The 23721-nt window shown below is 42.7% G+C and overlaps 1 long non-coding RNA gene across 1 annotated transcript in view; it reads right to left on the reverse strand.

Moving 5' to 3' along the window:
• Positions 1-203: 203 nt before the first annotated feature.
• LOC125017853 overlaps positions 204-23721 on the reverse strand; it is a 38101-nt gene continuing 14583 nt past the window's right edge. Inside the window, exon 3 of the long non-coding RNA XR_007113894.1 lies at positions 204-447. This is a non-coding gene — a long non-coding RNA (uncharacterized LOC125017853). The remainder of the gene's footprint in view (positions 448-23721) is intronic.

Consider the following 23721-nt stretch of genomic DNA (forward strand, 5'->3'; position numbering starts at 1 on the left):
TTGACATGTGGACATCATCAAGCTGATGAAATGCAATTGTAATGAACAAGTGAGGCAGAGCATCTGCAGAGGGACCCTGAACGAAAAGGACCCTTCCCTCCTGACATGCTAATGCTGAAAGCTGCTCTCTGCCTGTACTTCCCGTGGGTCCCTCATGGAAATGTGAAGAGATGCATATTCAAACCGGCGCCTTCTGAGGGGGCTTGATGTACGTAGAGAGGCACGGAAGGAAAAAAAACCCTGTGTGGACTTGGCCAAATGCTAATTCTGAGACAGATTATATTGCATCACGCGCAGTAATGATCTGACAGTTCATTTGTGAGGAGAGTTCAAGATCTGAGGTTTAATGCTTGGGTGGACGCAGGTGCTGAGCCCCAGCTCCTCAAAGCTGTCAGAGGAAGGCAGGGGGCTGCTGTCAAATTATCCCAGTTAAAAAGGCTGAGGCGCCTGCAAATATGAAAGACATTTAAGAAATTAATGCATTCGTATTCAACACATATTGCAACAGTGTTTCATTAGAGGTGCTCTAGTCATATTAAAACTGACATCTGACCTTTCACATTTCTCTGAGGCACTCAGGAACATTCTTATTACATACATGCTTAAGTCAAAGAGAAGGTAATTGTGATAACTAGTAATAATTAAACAAACTGACATTTTAGTACCGTCGTTTCCCTTATTCCTTGATGCTTTTGCACCGAGCTGACGAATAACTATAAAAGCTGCGAGTTTACTTTAGAGGAAAACTGAAAATTGGAGGTTATGCGACTATCGCACACTGCCTAAGTGTACCATCATTTCATCTCTTAGTTGTTTTGCGTTATGAAGGAGATTTATTGTATTACCATTGCTGCTTTGTTACTGCATAATCTCGCTGTGATTATGATAAGCATGCATAATGGAGACAAATTCCATACAATTTCCCTGATCAACATTTTCTGCTTTCATGCATAAAACATTCATCATAAGCAGACACAAGCAGGAAAGTCCTGGGGACTATCAAAGTCAGGATTTCATAAATTAAAGCAAGAAAATTTCTCAACGCTGGATTTCCAGCTGTGGTGTCACGAAGTTTATCCGAGTTTGTTATCTGACAAGCCGTTCAAATCGCCCGCATATTGCCGCGAACACGTGCAGCGCTGAAAAGCGCAGTCGGTCGAGGTCGAGTCAAATAAACAGACTGATGATGCCGTGCATATTGTTCTATATGGGTAGATGTAGGTCATTACACCTATGGCCCCCGGCTGAGCTGCTTTGTGATGACAGGACCTCTGGGTTTGGACCTCAGAGACAGAGCAAATAGGTAGTCAGCAGGGCCCCCTGCTTTCTGGGCCTTTTGGGTCGCTGAGGTGTCAAATGAAGAGAAGGTCGCGGACCCTGAAATCCACCCTCGCACAATTCAACACCATCTCTAACCCAGTGCAAGCGCGACTAGACCCTAGGCTCTGAGGTGGGCTCTCACCCACCAGGTGTTCTGGATGGCATACATGTCTTCAGGGTATGAAGTGCTGCTCGTGCTCGGCGCTACACGTAGTGCTGGGGGTCAAACATGGAGCCATGCTGGACCAGCTGTCGCTTTGCTGTTTGCCCCAGCTCCGAGCCAGGCCCGCTGGAGGGGGCCAGATGCGCACGCTCAGTCACTCTTCAACGGCTCACCGCAACGCGGGTCTCGTTATTTGACCTCGGTGATTTGGCGTTCTTTTGCTAAGATCATCGCAGCAAGCAGGCAGACATGTTGGGATCGTGGAGAACTTTCGGTTCCGTGCGTAGCGGCGGCGCCGAGTGTGAACGCGGTGCCTCGGTCTCCCCGTGATAATTGACACGGCCAACGTCCTGCGTTCCAATTCAGCATACAAGGGCACCCATTCATTTGAGAGGAGGCTAAGCTACCGTGCTCACACGAGTACGCGCCTAGATCACAAGACGCGGCGCTGCTTTGGAAGCAGCAGCACTCCATCTTCTGTCTAACTGCGGCTAAAAGCATGAAAGCAGCAGTGAGATTTCATTTGGCTAACTGACTGAAGGCACTGAGGGAGCAAAGCTCGCCGGAGAGATTTATACACCCAGTCTGATGCCTCCTGCTCCCTATAATAGAACAAAAGCTTGTTGTCTCTTCCAATTACAGATGTCAAAACGCTTATTTTGAGGGTTGTGATCTTTTCCCTTTTAATCTGCAAAGATAAAAGGTCTCAGCTTCATTAGCATGTGTTCTCTCCCCGCAGACCCACATTCCCCGCAAGCAGCCAGCTCAGCCTTACAGCCTATTACCCACTCTTGGGGCCATTAAGGTCTAACATTAATGATGTGTAATTAGCATATGATGACAAATAATAACAATGCACACCCATTCAATGCAACGGGGGAGTGGGATAATAACATGGAATCCCACTGTTTCAAGCGTACATAAAGCTCACGATATCTATGTTTTATTGCCCACGCCGTGTTCATAGGTATAATGGAGTGGGATGTAGAACATGTGCATAAATTATTCAAATTAATATGTTTATCGAGAAATATCACAATTATAATATATCAATGTGCTTAATCTGCACAAAGGCTGACTGTAGTTTAATTATACCCAGTGACGATAGAAGTACATTTTAATCTAGTTTTGAGAGCTAGCTTTTTTTTTATATGTGTGTGCGTGTGCCTGAAAAACATGAGATGTTTATAACCTTAAAGTCCAGTATGCACAGGAATATTTACATCTACTCCATTAACTAAATGGGTCAAACGTGGGAACGACGGGTCTTTCTTCAGCTCTCTCCACCTCTTACCTGTATCCCTCGTTTATAAAGTGTCTATTAAAGATAATGACGGCCAGAACTCAAGTTGAATGGACGGGTATTAGTAGACGAGCAGTGATCAATTATACTGTGGAACAGAGGCAAAGCAATCAGAAGTGACAGACCGCCTTCAAACGGCTCTTCTCATCCATTAAACAGGCTGCCTGTTTGTGTCAGCTGTGGGTCTGGAAGAAAACCATACAATTAAAGAGACCCCGCATGTTTACGCACACACATTCATATGCGGCTCCAACATGGAGCATCTTGTATTGTGTTTTGCGTAATGCTGCACACACATTTACTCCCCCCCCCCCCCCCCCCCTTTTTTTTTTTTTTTTTTTTTTAGTTTTCACATCTGTCACAAAACAACCCATCACCAATTATACTGAAGCAAAAAAAAACACGGCCGTTTTCAAATTTGTTGGCTACCTCCCGTAAAGAAGATGGTGGGGCATCTCAGAATCCAACTAATCAAAGCACCTCAAAAGTAGAAACTGAATAAATATATTGACAAAAGTGAGGTGTTGCTGAAATAAACAAGTGTGAGATTTGCGAGATATCCTACTGTCTTTGTGTTTTTAAATGTGAGTAGTGAAATGGATTTTTTTTTATAAAATGCAACTAAAAAGTGCAAATGGAAAAATATCAACTGTTTCAATTTCTCAAACATTTTAAAGGAAAAAAACATCATTATTTCACTGATGACTGGGAAAATCATTAAGAAAGGGAACACAAGTATTTGTAATAATATATTTTGTCTCACATCTATCTGAAGAGTGTCAAATCTCACAAAAAAAATGGAAAATAACGTAGAAATGCACAAAGGACAAAGTGCAAATAGAAAAACCTTCATCTCAGCTGTTTCAACTAGAATTTTCTGTCTGGAAACACAGACATTCTCCTCTTTTTTCAAGCAAGCAGAGCAGGGCTATTGGAAACCCTGTTTACAGCACCCAGATCTCAAATTGACTTGCTAATGTTAACTTTTATTCCGTTGCCATGGGTTACCATGTCGTGTGATTTGACACCGAGCTACAGGCACTGCTGATTAGTAGCATCCAGTTCTGTCCATCTCTGTGCATCACTGAACCATCTGGTCATTTATTCACTAATAAGCCCCTAATGGCCCAAATATTCAGCGGCCTGTCATTGTGACATGGCAGAAAATGCCTACATCTTTCAACTCGCCTTGACATGTTGCTTGTTTCACATCAAAACTCGTCATTTACAGGAGAGGAACTCAGAGGGGTAAAAACTTGACCTAATCTGCAGTGTTAACACAGGAGCGGGGAGCTTTGTTATCTGCTAGACTGACTGAGAGGATGTTAATGCATTCATCCTTTCCCCACTTCAAGATCTTCTTTTCTGCCACAGGGAGAAGGATATGAGGGCTGTCAATAGGAATTTGATTATGCACACATTGATTCTGCACCCAGAAAGGGAAAGATTATGCGCAGCCCAGCCTGCGAGATGCTGTGAGAGAATGCAACACGCGGCTCACGCTTCTGTAATGCGTTCCACGTCCAGCCTGTCATTTGTCACCAAAACATTGACTTTTTGCCATAAATATTTCCAGATGAACAAAGCCAGCTGGGGTTGTAATTAGTGACATGCAGCCGTAAATTTAACCTTTCCCGGGACACTGGTGGCAACCAATTAACTAGCCATTGAATAAAAAATATCCTCAATTATCTGTCTCATTATGGCTGCGTCGGCCTGAATGTACAAAGAGCAAAGGCACTGAGCAACAAAAACAAGCTTCTGATGATTCTTTTTATATATTTACATTTACAGGTTTTAAGTTAACTGCACAAAAAACTAATTTATTGTAGAAAGACACAGGATATGTGGTATTTTTTTATTTTTTTATTTGAGATAAATAAATAAACGCTTTCATAAAACAGCCCTTTTCTCTATCATCGGTCCGATTGGAGCGTGAATGAGCTTCATGTTGACCGACTGGTAGCAGAACCTCTCTGTCAACTTAACTAGCAGCCCAGGATGGTGTGAATGTATACTTAACTCCCTGTCACTTAGCAAGGCATGCACCCTGAGTCTCCATCAAGATGAGCTAAGTAAGATGGAAGACGAGCAGGCTTTGGCTGGAAAGGAGACGGGAAATGCCACCTTTGGTGAACTCGCCTGGGACCGAAATCTCTCAGACTTATTTGAATGTTGTGCTAAGGGTGAGAGGATACGGAGTGCGTGCCTTTCACCCGCTAAATATAATTTCTATTGTAGGAGTGCTCGGCTGTTTGAGGGATTTGCTTTCATACTCGGAGCATTCACAGGAAAATCCCTACTCTAGCTCATCTTTTCCCCGTTTAAATCTCCTACCATGCATCGGCAACGCAAGACGCCACGAGCAGAGGAAATCAAATCATCTGCGTTTTAAACCATCAACCTTCATGCAAAAATAAAGTTGAAATCAAAGGCATTTAATACGGGAAGCTAGGGGGGGAAACTGCTTTACGTATGCATTACAGATACAGAGCTGAAAATGAGGCAGAGTGTATATTTTGAGTTCGGGTTTCGCAGCGCTTCTAATTAACCGAAGTGTTCAAATACAAACAGTCCAGCCTGTCTGATGCCACTGCAGCTCTGCGGTCTAATTTATGTAAACTTGTTCCATTATATAGGCTGCTGAGAGTATCATTAAGGTTGGGCTTGGTTTTGGGACTCTTTTTAAAGCAAACCTACAATAAAAAACACAGCCCGGCTCATCTCATTTGCTCCGTGTGTTGGATGTGTATTCTAATGAACGGCTTACAACAATGTGACCTGCCAGTGCAAATAATTAACCTTAAGTGAAACCAATTACATACTTTTCTGCCATCGCCAAAAGCCTCCGAAAGCAATCATGTATGGCTTTCTGCAGCAATGTTTTGCTGATAAAGAAACTAAGTGGAGGATTTGGGACTATTCTGTAGCAACAAATGGACACTGAGAAGTCTCTTTATGCTCAGAGAGATATCTAAAGAGGAAGGAGATAAACAACAATTATACTGCTCTCCCTGTCAGCTCAGCATGCCTCGGGTCAGTCCATTAGAGATCACTGTTTGGTGCACTCTTGTGCCGGAATAAGAAGTGCACCCGTTTGCGGCCGGGCTTTTGACTGGCAGTTGGGACCTGGAGACTGTGTGTGTGTGTGTGTGTGTGTGTGTGTTGTGAGCTGCCTGCGAATGCAGACGACGGGGGGATATCCAGACATAAACTTCCGCTGTCAGCATGGGCAATCATGGCACTTCATTGTCCAGCAGCATCATTACAATATGGTTATCATCTGAGCTTGAGTCTGACACCTTCTCCAGGACCTCTCCAATCACCCCCATAGTAGGCTTCAGTACCAGGCAGTCAGGGCAAATCTCTGCTTTGTGCTTGTCTGCCTTAATAGACTGGATGTCACTTCTGCCTGTGGAATGTGCCCGGTCTTCAGCTGTCAGTCAGAGGCGCGGGTGTCAGGCCGGAGCGTGGCTGGAGCCGTCTGGATTAGAGGGTAGTTACCATAGCTGTCAGATTACTGACAGCCTGACACCCCCTCTCCCAACTTCCTTTTATTGTTTCTTTGTTTCTCTCAAACATCCTCCAGATGGGAGAATTACCAACCAGAAGAGAGAGAGGAGATGCGGGAGCGTGGGGGGTGGGACGTGGGTGTGGATACAGGAGCCGAGGCGGGTTTTAAAAGTTCTATGCCACGTTAGTTTTGTGATGAAGTAAAGCGCAGCTCGGTAGATTCCCATAGAGGGAGAAGGAAGGGGAGAGAGGATGAAGGAGAGCATTACACCTATTCCCACCTCTCCTTGTTATCTTTGGTATTCATGTCAAGATAGGTGATTGTGTTGGTCATTAGTGTTCCTATACCCAATGGAGTGTCTTAGTTAGTACCTTTGAGGGAAGCTTCATCTTCAACCGAATATTCACCTCCACGACTGCACCTGCCTCAGTCATCTGGAGATATGTTCTTTAATTTCTCTTCCAGTTTTTTTTTTTTTTTTTTTTTTAAGACAAATGAATTGGCTTAATGTGGAGATGTAGACAGGCATGATAAAAAATCACTTAGACACCATAACCTATGATGAATTACGGAATCGGCCGCGGTTTCTGGAAGTATTTTAATGATTGAAGAAACTGTGGGTAAGGCTACGGGTCAGCACTTGTCTTTACATTCTTTCATGCCTCTCATTTCAGTGACCCCGCATGGGCGACACTGTCATTCTGCCGCTTCCAAATGAGCGCTGGACTAACGGGAGACTCCACATTAGCGAGAGGGAAGGAGACCGTATCGCACAGTCTGGTCAGCTCTCCGTTTACCCAAAGTACGACATGACGGAGGGATTTTATTTTATTTTATCAAACCGAAACTGAATTTAAAAAAAAAAAAAGAAAAGACAGAAAACAAAATAAAATAATTCAACCCGCGCTATCTTCAAACAGCCTTGAGCAGTAAACTTCGGAAACAATTACACAGATGTAAAATGAAAAGATGTGAGGTCTTATGTTTGTAAAATACCTCGATACACCGCTTCAGCCCCTGGCCGTCGGATTCCACCGTAAAAAATAACCGAAGGCAGATTACAGTTTGCCCTGACCTCCAATCTCCTCTAACAAGCCCGGCTACTAAAATCAGCTGTGCCGTCATGTACGGGTAAAGATAATGAGGGCGGCTGCCCGAGGAGAGACTGAATGCAAAACAATTATAGTTAGTTACAGGAGCACAGGTTAATATTCTCTCATGTCCCTCTCCTCACACGTCCCCCTTTGTCTTACATCAATCTTAATGAAAGTTATGAGACCTGTCCGCAATGATAAGCAGCCGCTCAGGCGTACTCTGTGTCAAGGCTCCCACATTATGCCTCCCCTTCAGCCTATGTTTTGCATAGCCTAAAGCATCTATTAAAATCCCCTTGTAAAATGCATAAAACAAAAATGTGGTGGGTCAAGTCTAGAGGGAGCCAAAGTAAGCTGCTTATTAGCAGGGAGTCGAAAACACAGATCCAATTACAGATCCTGAACAAGGAGCACTAAGAATCAGCATTGGGGAATAAGTATTTTCCTTTTCTCTCCCCTTCAATTGGCCTAGGTGCAGAGGAGAGAGAGAGAGGTATCAGAGAGCAAGATCCACGAATGGTAATTACAGTGGGAGTGTTTAGTGCATGAAGCTAGAGTTGGAGCCATTCAAGTACAAACTCATGTAAATCTTCACTTTGCTTCAGATAGTAAATTGGTCGGGTTTAAGAGGAATCCCAGAAGGAGAGGAGGAGAGGGGCTGCGCTGAGAGGAGCCATGAGCTCCAGAGATATGTAAAGAATCTCTGTCTGGAATTTAAAGGGCTACAAATTAGACCTGACATTAGCCTTTTTTCTTTTACAGAGCCAGCAGAATGTGAATGAAACGGAATAAATAACTATAAGACGGCTTTCTCCCCCCTTCTTATAAGATGACATTAATCCTTTCATGTGCAATGACAGCTTACAGGGTTTGACCCTCTCCCCAGACAGCCACATAAAGCCAGGAGCTTTCTTAAGATCCCACCAAGAACACGCTTCTGTTAATAAGAAGTCCTGATAGAGGTCTCCACCCCACATTTAATACTCCGGTTTACACCAACCCTGCCCTGCTCAATATGCTCAACAGATGGTTCTTATTAAACAAAATTGTGAATTTTAATTCCATTTAGACTTTTATCTTTAATTTGAACCAATTCTGGATCTGGAACAAGTGGGCAGCACTTTTTACATTTTTTCCATTCCTGGGTAGCGAAGGCTGAAGTGCCTCTCAAGCGTACAATAGCGTGAGCATTTGAGCCCTTTGAAAGAAAAAAGATCAAAGGCGGCAAGTCCTCCTGCCGCTGCTGGATTTAAGCTGTAACCAGAACAAACCCTGCTCTCCACATCTCGGATAGCGCATAGTGGTGGGTGGCGAGCTGACTGATTGCCAGGAGTGTACTGTCAGCGTCACTCCCTCCACGGAGGACCGTGATGGGGGGGACAGCGTGTGGGCAGTCCGCGTTGGACCCCCCGCACCAATGCTATATCAGCTCAGCAGAGAGACAGCAACAGCAGCCCGCGTCTCCCGTAATGACCTCAGTAGGTAATGCGCTACACTAATATTTCGACAGGGTAATTCATTTGCACAAATGGACAATCCATCACATTTTTCGCAGACAATAAATTCTGCCCACAAGCTGAATGAACGCCGTATTTAGCCTTCAATAAATTCCTGAAAAATAATTGGGTATTTTCAAAAGGAAAATCAATGGGACCACGGTGTCATTTCCATAAGTGATATTTAGCTAGATGCCATGTAAGGCATATAATGACTTCACTTGACACTGACAAGGTCTAAAGGTGAGTGTAAAATGTAATCTGAATGATTATAAATCGCTTTCATTAAAAAAAAAGAAGAAAAAAACATGTGATTCACCCAAGTGGTATGTTGCGATTGTATGAATTATTTGTTTTACGGTTTATTATGGCTCAAACAACAAAATGGGAAGTTAAAAATGGCAGCAGAGGTGGTGATAGTAAAAGATACATTTAAAAAAATATATACTTACATGACTTAGTTCTTTGTGACATTGTGGTTTAAGGTCCTGTTTTCCATCTGTGACTGGTATAAATAATGTTTTCTCAGTTTTCATATTGTTTTTATATTGTTTTCGTACTATTTTACAGAGACAGGCGTTCTAATTGATCGCACGCGGACAGACTGCAGTTACGTCGTGGGGGCTAAACCAAGTACAAGGGTGTCACATCCTTAAATAAATGTTAACACGGTGGCATGAGTTCACAGACATTCCTGTACAATTACCAGCCGGTGTTACACCGTTGACATTATCAGGAGGAAATCTACATTACAAATGGTCCTCCTTTTGAAAACAGCAGCAAAGTGGCCACTTTATATTCCATCACCTTAGATTTTTTTCCTTTCCCCAGCCGCTCCTCATTTCCAGCCTTTCCAATCAGTTTCATCCGCTGCCAATGGACTGATACAAACACAATTTCTATTCGCGCAACAGGATCCGACACAAAGCAAATAAAAAGCTGCGAGATACGCAGTCCAAAACAACATCTGCTAGTCAGAGTATGCAGATTAATTGGAAGCCTTTGTGTTGTGATTTCAGTTGAGTGCAGTTTGACTAACATCTTAACCTACTTAGTGCAATTAGTGCTTCATTAGAGAGGCTAACTAAGTATTGCTTCTCTCCATAATGATGTGCAAGAGTGTAGACATAAAAGTACATAATCAATGGTTTCCAATTACTCCACAAGTGCAACCACTATTTCAAATAAACTGGATAATAATATAGAGCCATTACAAAGTCTAAGGTAGCAGAACCATTTAATTGCAGCGCAGTTCTTCTCAGCTCCAAGATTTTTTCACACTAATGAAGTGTCATACAAAAAAGGCTGTATTGATTTTTTCACCACACAGCCTCCACCACAAATATGTAATTATCCTTTTTATATCTGGCAGGGGATTAAAGTAATCTATAGTATCTAGCCTTTGCGCTTCCCTGACAGGGTTGTGTGGGGCTTTTACCCTTTTCAAAAAATATGCAGCTTTTTGATGAATGAACTTTAGACAAAATGATGTTCTGTTCTATATTGTTTTGTCTAAAAACCTGTATTCTGAAGACATCATGCAGCATGTACAGCTGCCTGAGCTTTCAGTACACAATCATGGCATTTCAAGCCCTGTCATCTATGAGCCAGGCGGTTAGAGCTAACCATCAGCTAACACACACACACACGCAGCCAGACAGATAGGCTCCCCGATCAAACACAAACACGCCAAAATAGAAACAGCTGCACACTTTTACACACACACACACACACACACACACAGACACACAGCTTCTTTGGAGATCTGTGTGAAGCAGCGAGCTCAATAGAATTCATCACAGCTGGTTAATAAGGTTAATTTAATCCAATAATGTATCCATGAAAATCACTATTTCCTCTAGAGCGCCACACAAAAGCTCCCTGCTGTTCACTGTCAAACACACAACACATCCACGCTCATCCTCAGGCTTCACATAATAACAGCCCAGTCCATTTAAACTTTAGACCAGCTACTCTTCTCCCCTCTCTCCCTCTCTCCCTCTCTCTCTCTCTCTCTCCCTCTCCCTCTCTGTCTGTCTTTGCGTCTCCAGACCTGAGATGGACGAGCAACCTTAAGACTACCCCACGCTGGGCTGCCCTTCACGATAATAAAAAGCCATTACCTTGACCGCTGACACGAGGCCAAGTGTGAGGGTCAGAGTGATATTTATTGATGAAACTCTGAGCTCCCAATCTGCTGCACTCAGTGCGCATCATACAGCTGTCAGCACAGACAGGGATCAGGCAGCATGATGGCCCTCGACATGGCCCATCTATAATTTATGAACTACACAGAAAACAACCAGGAGACAACAGAGAAGCCCCGGCTGCCCAGGGATTACCCTCCAGCCCAGCTAAAGAGATCTGAACGAGAACCATCTAAGGGCCACTGTGGGCCATGCTGATATGGGGCAGCAGGTAAGCACAATAGCTGGCGTTCCATATTCAGAGGGGCCTCACCGGGGATCCATCTCTCTGGAGGACGGTGTTGTGAATAATATAATAGACAGTGTTTACAGTGGGGATGTAAAGTGAGTGCGCTGGTGCATCACACACCCCAGCACACTTCAGCTGAGCCCTATAAATGAGCTAACAGAGGGGCCGAAGACGGAAAAGTTTGGCACTTTATTCTGCGAAAGACTCCGGGATTGCCCCGTGGCGAAGACAGTCAAAGATGACCCTCACAGGGAGAACTAGACATTAAGTTATTTTTGTTTATTATTATTAGTAGTAGTAATCGCAAGGGCCGTAGTAATTATTAAAAAGTGACATACAATGGGTCGACAATTTATGACATATTGAATAGAAGATAGCGATGACTGCAGATCAGAACAACACTTAAAGAAAGCAAGAACAGCATAAACAAAACTGAAAATAATAATAACAATAATTAAATAAAAAAAGACAAATCATTCTAACAACTGAGAAGCTGAAACTAGATGTCATTTAATTAAAATATGCAGCTGTACTATTGCTATTTTTTTTTTCATTATTAGTAATAATGTAATAAAATAAAATAAATAAAATTTGCTGAAACAAAGTGAGAATAATCTGTTGATCCCCATTATTTTTATTAATTAAATGTCGGTTACGCCCGACAGAGAGGACTTATTTTTTCCCCCACTGGTTTATTTATTTATTTTCTCCCTTCGTATTTTAAATCCTACTTGACAGTTCTTTGTTCAAAACTTTTTATTTCAAATACACTTCTCGCCCATTTCTTTTAAAACACTGGGGTATTCTGTCTCCATTCCTGAATTCCCACCAAGATCAGAAGCAATCCTTCATCGGCCAATTTCACTGACACTTTCTTTTTATCCTCTGAATTCATCTTTACATGCCGCAGACAGACATGTATTGTTTCTGATCAATAAATAACCATATAATTGAATACGGCTGCATCTCAAATGAAGCCCTCATTTACCAAGCTTCAGTAAACAGGCTGGATTCTTTGCCTATCTAACGCTGACATTTCACAATTCAAACACATTCAGGGCAGCGTCGGTGCGCAGAGCTTCTGTATCCCACTTAGGCTCTCTCTTTTCAATATGGAACTATCTCCACCCAATAAATTATTCTGGGCATCTCCAGAGTCATTACACATTTATTTTGATCTCGCATCATAATTCACAGCTTGGCGCACAATGCATTTTCTCAAAATGCATGGTAATTCCTTGGTGCAGAGCAAAGTTATGATTCATTTATACTGGAGTGACAGCATAATGCGGAGACGTCAAAATCCATTAAACTGTTCAATGTCTTGGGGTTTATTTTTAGATTCAATTGAGATTTAACTGATGGTGAAAAATATACAGTCAGGTGTGTTTACCTCACCTTTAGAGAGAATGTGTTATGGTTCCAATTAATTTGTTATTCCTGTCACTAAAGGCATTGTCTATGTCAAAACTGTCACAGCGCTTTGGGCTTTGTTTTCTGGAGGATGGCATTTAATTTCGCCGCATACTTTCATAACTGCGCTCATTTAAAAAGGTGTGCGTTTTATTTGGAGACACTTAAAGTTAATGCATGCTGATTTGATTGCTCATCACAATGGCAGATTCCGAAATTGCTAGCCGTTACCTTGACCACTGAGCGAGTTAAATGATCATCCACAGTTTAAAAGACATTCAATTATTTTATGGGCGCCTCCAGAGATGAATGTTGAGAGGAGGATTCTGCAGTCTGAGTGGATATTAAATTGCTTGACTGTGGACATAATGGTACCATTTAACACTGTTACCTTTGTGAATTCATTCCCACGTAACGCTATGTATGGGGCTCTACCATCCTGGCACGCTATGAGGAATCTTAAGTCGATAAAATACAGTCAAAATGTTCTGTAAAAATTTGAATTCTTAATGTAATTATTTAATCGAGCAGCTTTAAAAAATGGACATTACTAAATGTAGCACTGTTGTCTAGCTGTGCAAATTACTCTGAGCGGCAGCGGCAGCAGCAGCAAACTGCTATGGTTCTTTATGTGAAAGCCCAGAAGTGCACTGAGTGCGGCTAGCTGCTCACTGTCTGAGATGGGAAAAGGCAGGCAGGCAGGATTTTTTTCCTTTCTTCTACAAGGATTTTTTTGTGTGCAGTTATGGTCCATCATTATTAAATGTCTCTTGTTGGATGGGAGAGGCGCTTTATCAAAAACAGCCATTCATCAGGCGCCGTGCGAGACAGCTCACATCTGACCTCTGCGGCAATAATGCCGCATCAAGTAGGCCAACTACCTAGTTTAGCGGCAGAGCAGGGAGCAGGGGCCGGCTCCAAGATTAAGTGCGCTGTTTCAGGTTTTCATTCCCAGGGGCTCCGCTGGCTGATGTTGTATTGATTGCAAAAGTTTACCAGTAAGTATCACAAACAACAATAGCCAGGTCAACGATCGGTGATGCCTGAACTGCTATTCCCCGGCGGAGGGGCTACACGTTCAGGGCTAAAGCACTGCCATCATCATGGCTGTGTGCAGGGTGCAGAGAGGGCTCTCCTGAGTTGGGGGAAGAGAAGTGCACTGGCTGTTCCTACTGACATTTAGGAAAGCGATATGTCAGTGTGAAATGAGCGAGCGTGAGATAATTATAAGCCTTTGCATTATAAAAGGCTGCATCGACAAACTGTCGGATCGGCCTTCCGCAGAGGCACCTGGCCCTGTTACTCCTACATAGGTTACTCCTTATCCCATTTAATGGTTTGGTAATTTATTTTTACATTCACTGTACGGACCGCAGACGTATATGTGACAGATCCAAGGAAATGCCTCGCGGTATAGCCTATTCCCAAACACCTCACTTGTCATATTTATGATGGCACGTCCAAGAAAAGAACTGTTAGTGCTAAACAATATTTTCCAGAAGGAAACGGCAGTGCTGCACTCGAACATAAGGGAAAGGGTTGAGCAGTAAAGAAGACGATTCACCCTGAGGCCATCTCCAGCGGGCTGAATGATGGTGCATCCTTGGCCCTGCATGGGGGACAGCACACAACTCTCCATCACAGTGCCACCGGACCATTACCCAGGGACTGTAACGGCCGGCCACACCAACCAGGCCTCCTCCACTGCCCCATGAAGCTAATCATGTGATTTGATGCAATGACAGAGTAATGACACAGATTGGTGGTGTGTTCAGCTTCCCCCTGCTGGAGGCAACAGAGGAGATGGTAAACACGGGGGGACTGCCCGAGCCGGAGCCACAGATACCACCTCACAGAGCAAGTTGCAGAAGATATCAAAGTGCTCTCACAAGTGAAATCAAGATTAATAGCGCTGCTGAGGGATTCTTTTATGTCCTTGAGTAACTATATATCATTTAATGAGGAACATTAGCCGTAATAAAACTACTCAGAAGTACAAGCCGTTAATTAATGCCTCTACATTACCAGTGAATGAAAATAACTTGTGTTGTAGGACCCACTGGACCAAATATTAAAGGTGCAATCTGTGGGCTCATAATTTCCACCGCTTTGTGCCAATTCATCATTTCATCCACAAAATAAATCCTACTACGAAATTTCTCAACCAGTACAGTGAAACCTTGATTACTGTGCTGCATGTGATTCCTTATTAGAACCATGTTGTCTTTAGAAAGGCTTTAAAGTGTAGTATTTGTTTACCTCCTATCATTACGTATAGTAGCAGCGATAATAACTCCAAGGGTGCTTTTGAGATACAGCGGTCTGTGTACGAACTTGATTTCCTGTTTGATTCTAATTTGGTGTTGCCGCGTCTGTGCGTGCATCCAGCGTCCTAAAAATGACTTCCAGATCTTCGCTTACCTTAACACCACAGAAATACATCTCACTAACCTCCCTCTAAGAGCACCTTTATCTGGGCTATAATCCTGGCTGTAATGTGTCCTCGTTAGGAAAGCACTGCTGGCCCACACCAGTAGTAACACAGGGAAGGCCTCAGGCACCACTGGAATTAATTACAGACAAAAGCGATGGTGTTTGCAATTGTCATGCCAAATTTATCACTAGCCACTTAATGTGCCTCATCTGAACTGATCCACACTAGCTGAACTGCCCCAGGGCATCTATTCTTCGTCTTCCAGGGATGAGGCGTAAGCACTGAGAGACCGTGGTCTGTGTGTGTCTGGGTGTGTGTGCACGGGGCTGTCTGCGTCTGCCGGGGGCCTGCCTAAATCCTGGGCTGGAGGCGGTGTGTGCTAACAATGCCCCCAGCAAATACAACATGTAGAAGTGTATAACAAATGTCAACACCCGTCCGCACCCCCTCGTTCTCAACCCACCCAGCTGCGTCTCCAGAGGCTGCTTCAAAGCCAATCTTGACATCTTTAATTCTGTCATTTTTGTGATGATAATCCTTGATGCGCTCAGATGTGGTGTCAGTAGTCATTTGCTCCCCGCCAAGGTACGGCTCTACACGAGCACACGAAAATCCACACGGTGGATCGCTGGAACATCAAAGAAACTTACCGCATTTTGTCAGAGAGCATAAGGAAAGAACATTTAAGGAAGTAGGGCTGCAACTAACAAATCCTTTAGGAAGCATTTAAATTGAGCATTTAGTTGACAATATTCAACAAACTGTAGTAGAAGAATAAAAAACAATAAGCAAAACTTTATATTTGGAAAGCTAGCTAGCAAGTATATTTTTAATTAATTTTCTGTAGGCGAGTAAGGATGTAGTTGAACAAAGATTAAACCTAAGTATGTGCTATCAAAGCATATTATTAAGTCAGTAGCACAGCTTGTTGTAGTTATGTGTTGACAGTTTCAGTGGTGAAATAGAGTTTGCATCATTTAGCTGCTTCCTTTAATACCGCCACTTATACGGTTGTTTATATCAAAAGGACAAATGTCGTCCCAAACGCACCCTTACACATAAGCCACCATTATCTTTCTGCTTGTGCAGCTGAAAACCTAATACCTTAGTTCAATAATAATGCAGAGGGGACAGCTCATTGGTAGCCCAGTGGTACGACGGAATAATGGCTCCAAAGGAGACCTGCCTCTCTAAAACAAATATGCAGGTGCTTCAGTTCAACTCAGGAAAAAATGCAGCAAAATATCGTATCCACAAGTGCATAATGTCCCATCAACACCAATCGGTTATCAATTAAAGCAAAAACATCTCATTATATTAATGAATGGCCTCAGCTGGTAATAGCCTGTCTTATTGATGTCTGAACAGGGTGAGCGTAAACCCCCTTACACAGCACCGGGATCCACGGCATCAGCAACTGAGAACAGATTTGCAAGGATGAAGAAAGCAAAAAAAGAAATAAATAAATAAACGGAGGGAAAAGCAAAGAGAAATTGAAGGACACAACAGGCTATTCTCAGAGGGACTGCATTTATTCCGGCAATTGTCATGCAAGCCTTGTTGTAAGTAATAATGTGGCCTTTAATGACGGAATGATGGACCTGCCAAAGACTGCCTGTGCCATATACTGTCTGCGTGTCCCCGCCGTCCGCTTCTCACATACCCATCTGGGACGTATTAGCATATCCTCGTCAATTCACAGCCCACTTTAACATAATCCATATTTGTTGGGTAAAGTCCAACAGCAAGCCTCCCATACAACGGTCATAGGACGCTATGACACACTTCAGGAGGCCGGCCCACATAAGGCATGCTTGGGCAGCTAAGCAATTCGGAAATGCAAAGTAGCAGGGCACACCATCCCCTGCCTTGTACCTAGAGGGACAAATCCCTTTTGGCCAGACATCTCCAGACTGTTACCTTAGTATTCCTCCACAACAGTACTTGTGATTTTTATTCTAAGTGCTCAGGAAAAAGGAGAAAAAGAACAAAAAAGCAGCCTGCTGTCATGGCTGGCAGTGAGTGTGTAGAATACATTGGGTTGCTGAGGCATGTCAAAGTATGTATGCTTCACCTATCAGAGAATAATGCCATATTTTGATACACATTTGCTTGGTAAATATTCTCACTCTTTAAGAAATGAGGTGACTGTAAAGCTTAAAATAACCTTGAATTAATCTGCTATTTATAAGCTAATGTAAATAATCAATTTTTTTTTATACTCTTACCCGGGCTGCCGTGTACAAATTTATGTATATACAGTATAAACCAGAATCTACAATAATAGATTTTCTACAAAATTAGGTCACAGTATGGTCCTTTACTCTTAATGCATATGGATAATAATTTATTCAGTGAGTCCTTAAGAGCATTACAATAACTATTTATTAGAACATAAATGCATCTAAAATGTCCTGACATGTGATCTTAGATTTTACTGGACACAGCTACAAAACCTGTTAAGCAACTAAATCCTTAATTTTAATCATGTGTTAAGGTGTGAAAATAGTAATAATAAAAAAAATAAAATCTCCATATATGTTTGTTTCATCGATGCACTTCCATGAAGTTCTCTGCAGTAAAGACATTCAGCAGAATCCCTTCACCCACTTGAACGCAATACCTGTCATGAACCATCATCACAAAAGCCTTCTGAGATATATAATCTCAGAGAACTTTTAACCCAGGAATTTCAAACCTTCCTGTCAAAGAGAAAGCAGAGATCTCGGGATCATGACACTCAGTCAGCAGCAGTCACACAGCTCTGGGCCGGGGTGCTTCTCAAGTGCTGGGCTATCTGGCAGCCAGCAGGGCCAGAGGCTGAATTTCACAAGCTTTAGTTAAATATTAGTCCAGCGGAATCCACTTAATGTACACGAAACTATGCAGGAATACATGACGGCTCGCTGCGTGCCATGTTTTTTTTTTTTTTTTTATCAAATACAAAATAAATCCAGCACCACAGTTGGGAGGTAAACAGAGTGGAGCAAATTGTAAATATCAAAAAGGCTATAAATATTTCAGCCGTGTCAGTTGTCAGACCCACCTAGTGTTCAGGCCAGAGACGTCTAGTTATGGCTGAATTCTAACTGAGGTTGACTTATGATAATGAGATTCACTCACAGCGTGATCCACTGTATGTATACAGGAGTCCACCTTCATTTCACTAAGTTGAGGAAGCCGTTAGTTAAGCTTGAGGCTTCCTTCATAAGTCAAGCATTTAAAGGAGGAAGGACATTTGCTACGCTTCAATATTCTAAATATTGTACAAAGCGCACGCATTCCTCTTGAATCACACACCGATTTGATTTGTGCCCCAGAGAGGTCAGCGATGGATCCCGGAGGTTCAGGGCCCCCCCCCCCCCCCCTTCACCAAACCCCCCACGAGGCTGCGAGTGGGACGCCTCTCTAAGGGGTGTCATGCTGCATGTCATCAGCCTGGTTAAATTGCACTGCCAGTGGGTAAGCAGCAGGGGTCACATGAGGCTCAGTGTGGACTGCAACATGTAACGCATGGCAGACCACAGTCTGAAGGCTGGCCAGTAATGACTCCAAAACATCCCGATAAAGATTGAAGGGCAGCTGTTTCCATCTCAAACAACTTGCCTCAGACACATACACGCGCACAATGAAAAAAGGGACATCTACGGATCAGCAGTAAAACCTTTAAAGGACTATATGTTTTGCACATTTGCACTACAGAAATCAATATATCAATATTGAGTCAATAGACTCCGTGTATAATAGGGCAGTTGATTGGGGGCTGTCTTCAAGTGCATATGATCCTCATTTTTTGGAAAGACCGAACACTCTAGTGTATCGCCTAAAAGAAAATTGTGTGTTTTGGAAGCGAGTCCAAGCATTTGCCCTTGTAAACACAAAGCCCACATGTGACCGGGAGAGGCCTCAGTTGGGCAGACAGCAGAGGGAGTTAACAAAGCTAATTAGGAGAGGCTGACATGTTAAAGTGAGCTGCGGCTTGGGAGTCAGCTCTATCACATATGTTTCCTTTGTGGCGGGTGAAGTGGCTCCTTTGTTTGTGAATTGATGGCGTTTCGCTCTGCCGTCCCTTTGGGTAGAGGCACTGACCTGCGGAGGCCCCGACAGTGAGAAGAGGCTCTTTCTCTGTCTCCCCGATGCCTGCTGCTCCAGCTGTCCCGCTCCCTCCCAAACCTAAACCTTCCCAGAACCCACGGATGCGCAGGGAGATGGGCAACACCTGTAAAAGAGTGAATACCCCCTCCGCCCAGGCACCTCAAAGCAGCCTGCCCACCTGCTACTGAGCTCTCTGGGCCCTGCAGCTTAAACGCTCATTTTGTGCCTCTCAGCACGGGACTTATTGATATAAATAGCTGTGCACAAAGTGCACACTCTGTTTTCTCTTGGTCTGATGCAGTAGGTGTGTATGTGATTATACTCAATGGCAGCCTCTTTCAGGTGGGGATGAAATATGAGCAGTTTGGACACTGGGTAAATGACAATCTCTGCTAGATTCACTGAAAATGATTATAGCGCAATTGACATATATCGAAATGGACAACGTGATTCTGGCACGCGTCTTAAACAAGGATTCAATATCTAATATGTAGACACAATATGCTCTGTATTAAACATTACAGACGCCGCGATAGATTTAATGATGACCTTACCATTTGTCTTTATATAGCTTGTCCTTCCTCACTGGCGAATCGTACCCTTTGTCCTTGAACAAGACACTTTATGGTTACAATGAAAAAGACAATATTATGGCCATAGAGTGCAAGCTTTCAATTTCTATTATGTGTTAAGTGTAGTTTAACATATTTAGGCGTATTTATCATTAATTCCATATGGTGTAATTGTATTTAGGCCAGATAGAATAAACACATTTGACTGTACAGCATCTCAGTCTGGCGTTAAGTTGCCGTACGGGGCAGCAAACAAAGTTTGAAAAAAGTCCATCTTTTTCATTCACCCAGGCCTGCACGGCAACAGATTAATCCACAGCCATTAAGATGACAAGACAATTTGTGAAGTAGTTGAGTGTAAATAAATACGTTGAGGAGGAGATAATACATTAGGCTGCTGACCGGGGCTATTCCATTACAGCGGCACATTTGTTTCCATACACGGAGGAAGCCATTCAGAGGACGGCGTCTTTCCTTCACGAGGTGAAAGTGGAACCTCGCCTCTGAGAGGAAAATAAGGACATCAGGACTCTCCGACATTAACTTTCATCACAAAAGTCATCTCAGCCACCAGGAAAAGGGGCTCTCTCAGGCTCGCTCGTAAAAAGGAAAAGATATAATACACAGCCTTCAGTTTAAGAGGTAACAATAGTTTTGTCTCCATTAGGTGCCATAAAACAACAGAAACAAGAAGTGCATCTGGTGCCCTGCTATTGCAGAAACTTCGCAGTGAAACACTGCATCCCAATGATTCTGAGGATCCCAAAAAAAAAAAAAAAAACAGAATATATAAAATAAAACACTAAAAACTTTTTCTGGATGGTTTATATACATCTTTAGATTTACAAGCTCCTTTACACTCCAGGTGCTAGTTCTGCTGGAGGACAAGAGGCAGTACAAACCAAGTGGCTGCATTGATTTTGCAGTAATTGATCTGATGGTTCCTTGTGATAATTGACAATTATCCCTGATTACCAGACAGGGGCCTAAAATCAGTCTAAGAAAATGACCAGCATTATGGGATGTTGTACAATGGCTGAACAAAGATAAATCAATACACCTCAGAAACTGCTTAGAAAACAAGACAATGGAGTGTCGTGCTGGACCACATGCCGCTCTGCCTCCAACAACCCCTGACTCACAATAGACTGCTACACATATAATAACACCACAAGGGGCTGAAATAATTAACGCAATAGTCATTTAAGAGCATGAAATAAGCTCCTAATAAAATCTACTCATAATTGTTTCTACACGTGTTGCGAACCTGCACGCGTATGCATCTTTGCACACGTGCACGCCCATATTAACCGTGTGTGGGCGTGTAGCCACGCGTCTATATTTCTCCGCACATACGTGTCTGACCTCAGCTGATTGGTCCTCTCGATTCAAACCAGACAGATGCAACTCATTGCGGCTTAATAAATATAGGGGCCCGGGGGATCTCCGCTAAACAGTTCTATTAAGTTGGAAACATGTCAGCCAATATAAAAGCAGTCTGACCCCGGGAAAGGTCAACTGTGACACGCATGTTTACTCAGGAAAACAACCCGAGGCAGGAAGGTCTTGTTTTATCGGATGTCTTCAAAAGAGAGAGGGAGGGAGAGGGAGAGGGAGAGAGAGTGCCTGGCTGCCCGATTGTTCGTTTTTTTACGTGATTTTGGGTCTTTGAACCCTCAGAGGAAAGGGCTGTGTTGTCACCGAGCTCTTGTCTGCGCGAATAAAACAACATGCATGCAGGGTTACAGTACATTTCTGGAGAGAGAGAGCGAGTGCGAGATAGATAGATAGATAGATAGATAGATAGATAGATAGATAGATAGATAGATAGTGTTTTTGGACTATATAATTTTATTTTGTAGGTGTTCCTATTGCGCCCCCCAGCCCATCCCACCCACCCACTATGACAGCACAATGAACCCTGTCGCTCAGGAACAGCAGAGGTGAAGGGGCCCTGCTTTCTGTCTCCAATAATCTGCCTCCACAATGTTTAATCAGCACATCAAAACAGTGAGGGAGAGGAATTTCCGTGCTTGGTGAGCATATTAGGGATGCAGTCGCAGCGTTAACTAGCATTGATGAACTGTTTGCTTATGCAGTAATAATTAACTTCCATTACATTACTTTGTGTGATTACTTTCTTAATTGCCTGAATTATGCATCAATTTAATATCTAATAACCAGTCTTAGACATTAGACACTGTTCAGACACATCGCGTGTAGTTTCCCAGCTTTAATTAAACACCCTAGAATAAATGAAACGATGTAGGATGGATGTCTTGCAGTGATTTCCTGGGTGCTTAAATATGCTATTTATTATAAAAGCATATAAAATTCACTTTCTCCTCAGGAAAGCAAACCACAAGATGCCAATTACAGAGTGCAAGTTGCTTTGCCATGGCTTTTTGAGGATCTAGACTAATAAATTTGTTGAGTGCGACTCATTGTGTGTTATGCAAATATAATACCATGCCATTTTTTAAGTTTCAAATATGCAGAGCAGAACATGTCCCCACAGATGATTTTAATTATATAGCAGAATGGGATCCTGTTTTGCATTGTTATTGTCCTCCTGTAAGGAACCGGTTAGCCGGGACAATAAATGAGCGTGCACGTAGATATTCAAATTATTTTTTTTTTTTTACATCACTTAAATGCAACATTCATACTGTGTGCGTGAAATATGGTCATGTGTTACTGGCTGAAGGTACAAATGACCTAACCAGGAATATAAAAACACTATAAAGGAATTACGGCCACAGAGCAATTATAGGAATGTTATTTTACGCGTGTCACAGGATTGGTCTTTTTCAATGCGATTCAAAAATAAACATTTCAGAATTAGGTCCATCTTTCTCAATTGGAACCTTCATGGTACCTGATTTAAATTTGATTTACAGGTAGTAAAGCAACTGTACGTCACATGAACAGAATATAATTAAAAAACCAACCCATGGAAGCTGGCGGGTCATTCAATGAATTGATATTAACTTTTAGTCCTCTTGTATCATAATTTTACCCTCACTCAGAAAGTGACACATCCACTTAAAGAGAAAAATGAATTCTATTTTCCTCATCAGCAGTAGTTTGGGGGAACATACATGTAACAGAAATGGCGACACTGAACACAGTTCTATATAAAACAGCGTTAAAATACGAAAATAAAAACTATATTTCAGAAGAAATGCTGTAAATTCTATGTGAATCCAAATGATGGCAAATCAATGCAAAAGTCACTAATTGGGGGGGAATAAAATCACCTATAGCTGGAATAAAAATCTATTTAGCTGATTTAAACTGGTGCGAATCCTTGTGACTGGTGTAAGGTCTGGCAGCGTCGTTAGTCTGCCTTTTAAATGATTTCCAGAGCCGGTGAGCTGCTGGCAATGCAAGGTTAGACAGAAAATGATGGCAGCATGCGGATGCTTCACAGACCTCATGATAGTTTCCGTCTGTCATTATTTACGTCTGACTAGTCGCGTCATGTCAGCTACCTAGAGAGACACTTTTAATGTGAACCCCCCCTTCGTTCTCCTATTGCTCTTCACAAGCAGTGTAGTATACCATTATTTCTTTGCTTCACTACCTTTAGGTGAAGCTCGCCCTCCCATCAGCTCGAATCAAAGGCAGATCCCCCTGCTTGATATTGTACATGCCCATGTTCGCACAGAGCTGGCACGGAAGCTACATACCACAGAGTGGAAGGCAATTCTGGATTTCATTTGACTAATTAAATAAAATGGTTAAAAAAAAATACCGTGTGACACGGTGTTTGGGGATTAAAAATCAAGATCTCAAAAGATTTAAGAGGGTACAGATGCAGCACGAGTTCCATAATGAAAATCGTAGCTATTGCTGTAGCTACTGTACACTGCTGCATA

The sequence above is a fragment of the Mugil cephalus genome, chromosome 12 (genome assembly GCF_022458985.1).
Source record: "Mugil cephalus isolate CIBA_MC_2020 chromosome 12, CIBA_Mcephalus_1.1, whole genome shotgun sequence".
Lineage (NCBI taxonomy): Eukaryota > Metazoa > Chordata > Actinopteri > Mugiliformes > Mugilidae > Mugil > Mugil cephalus.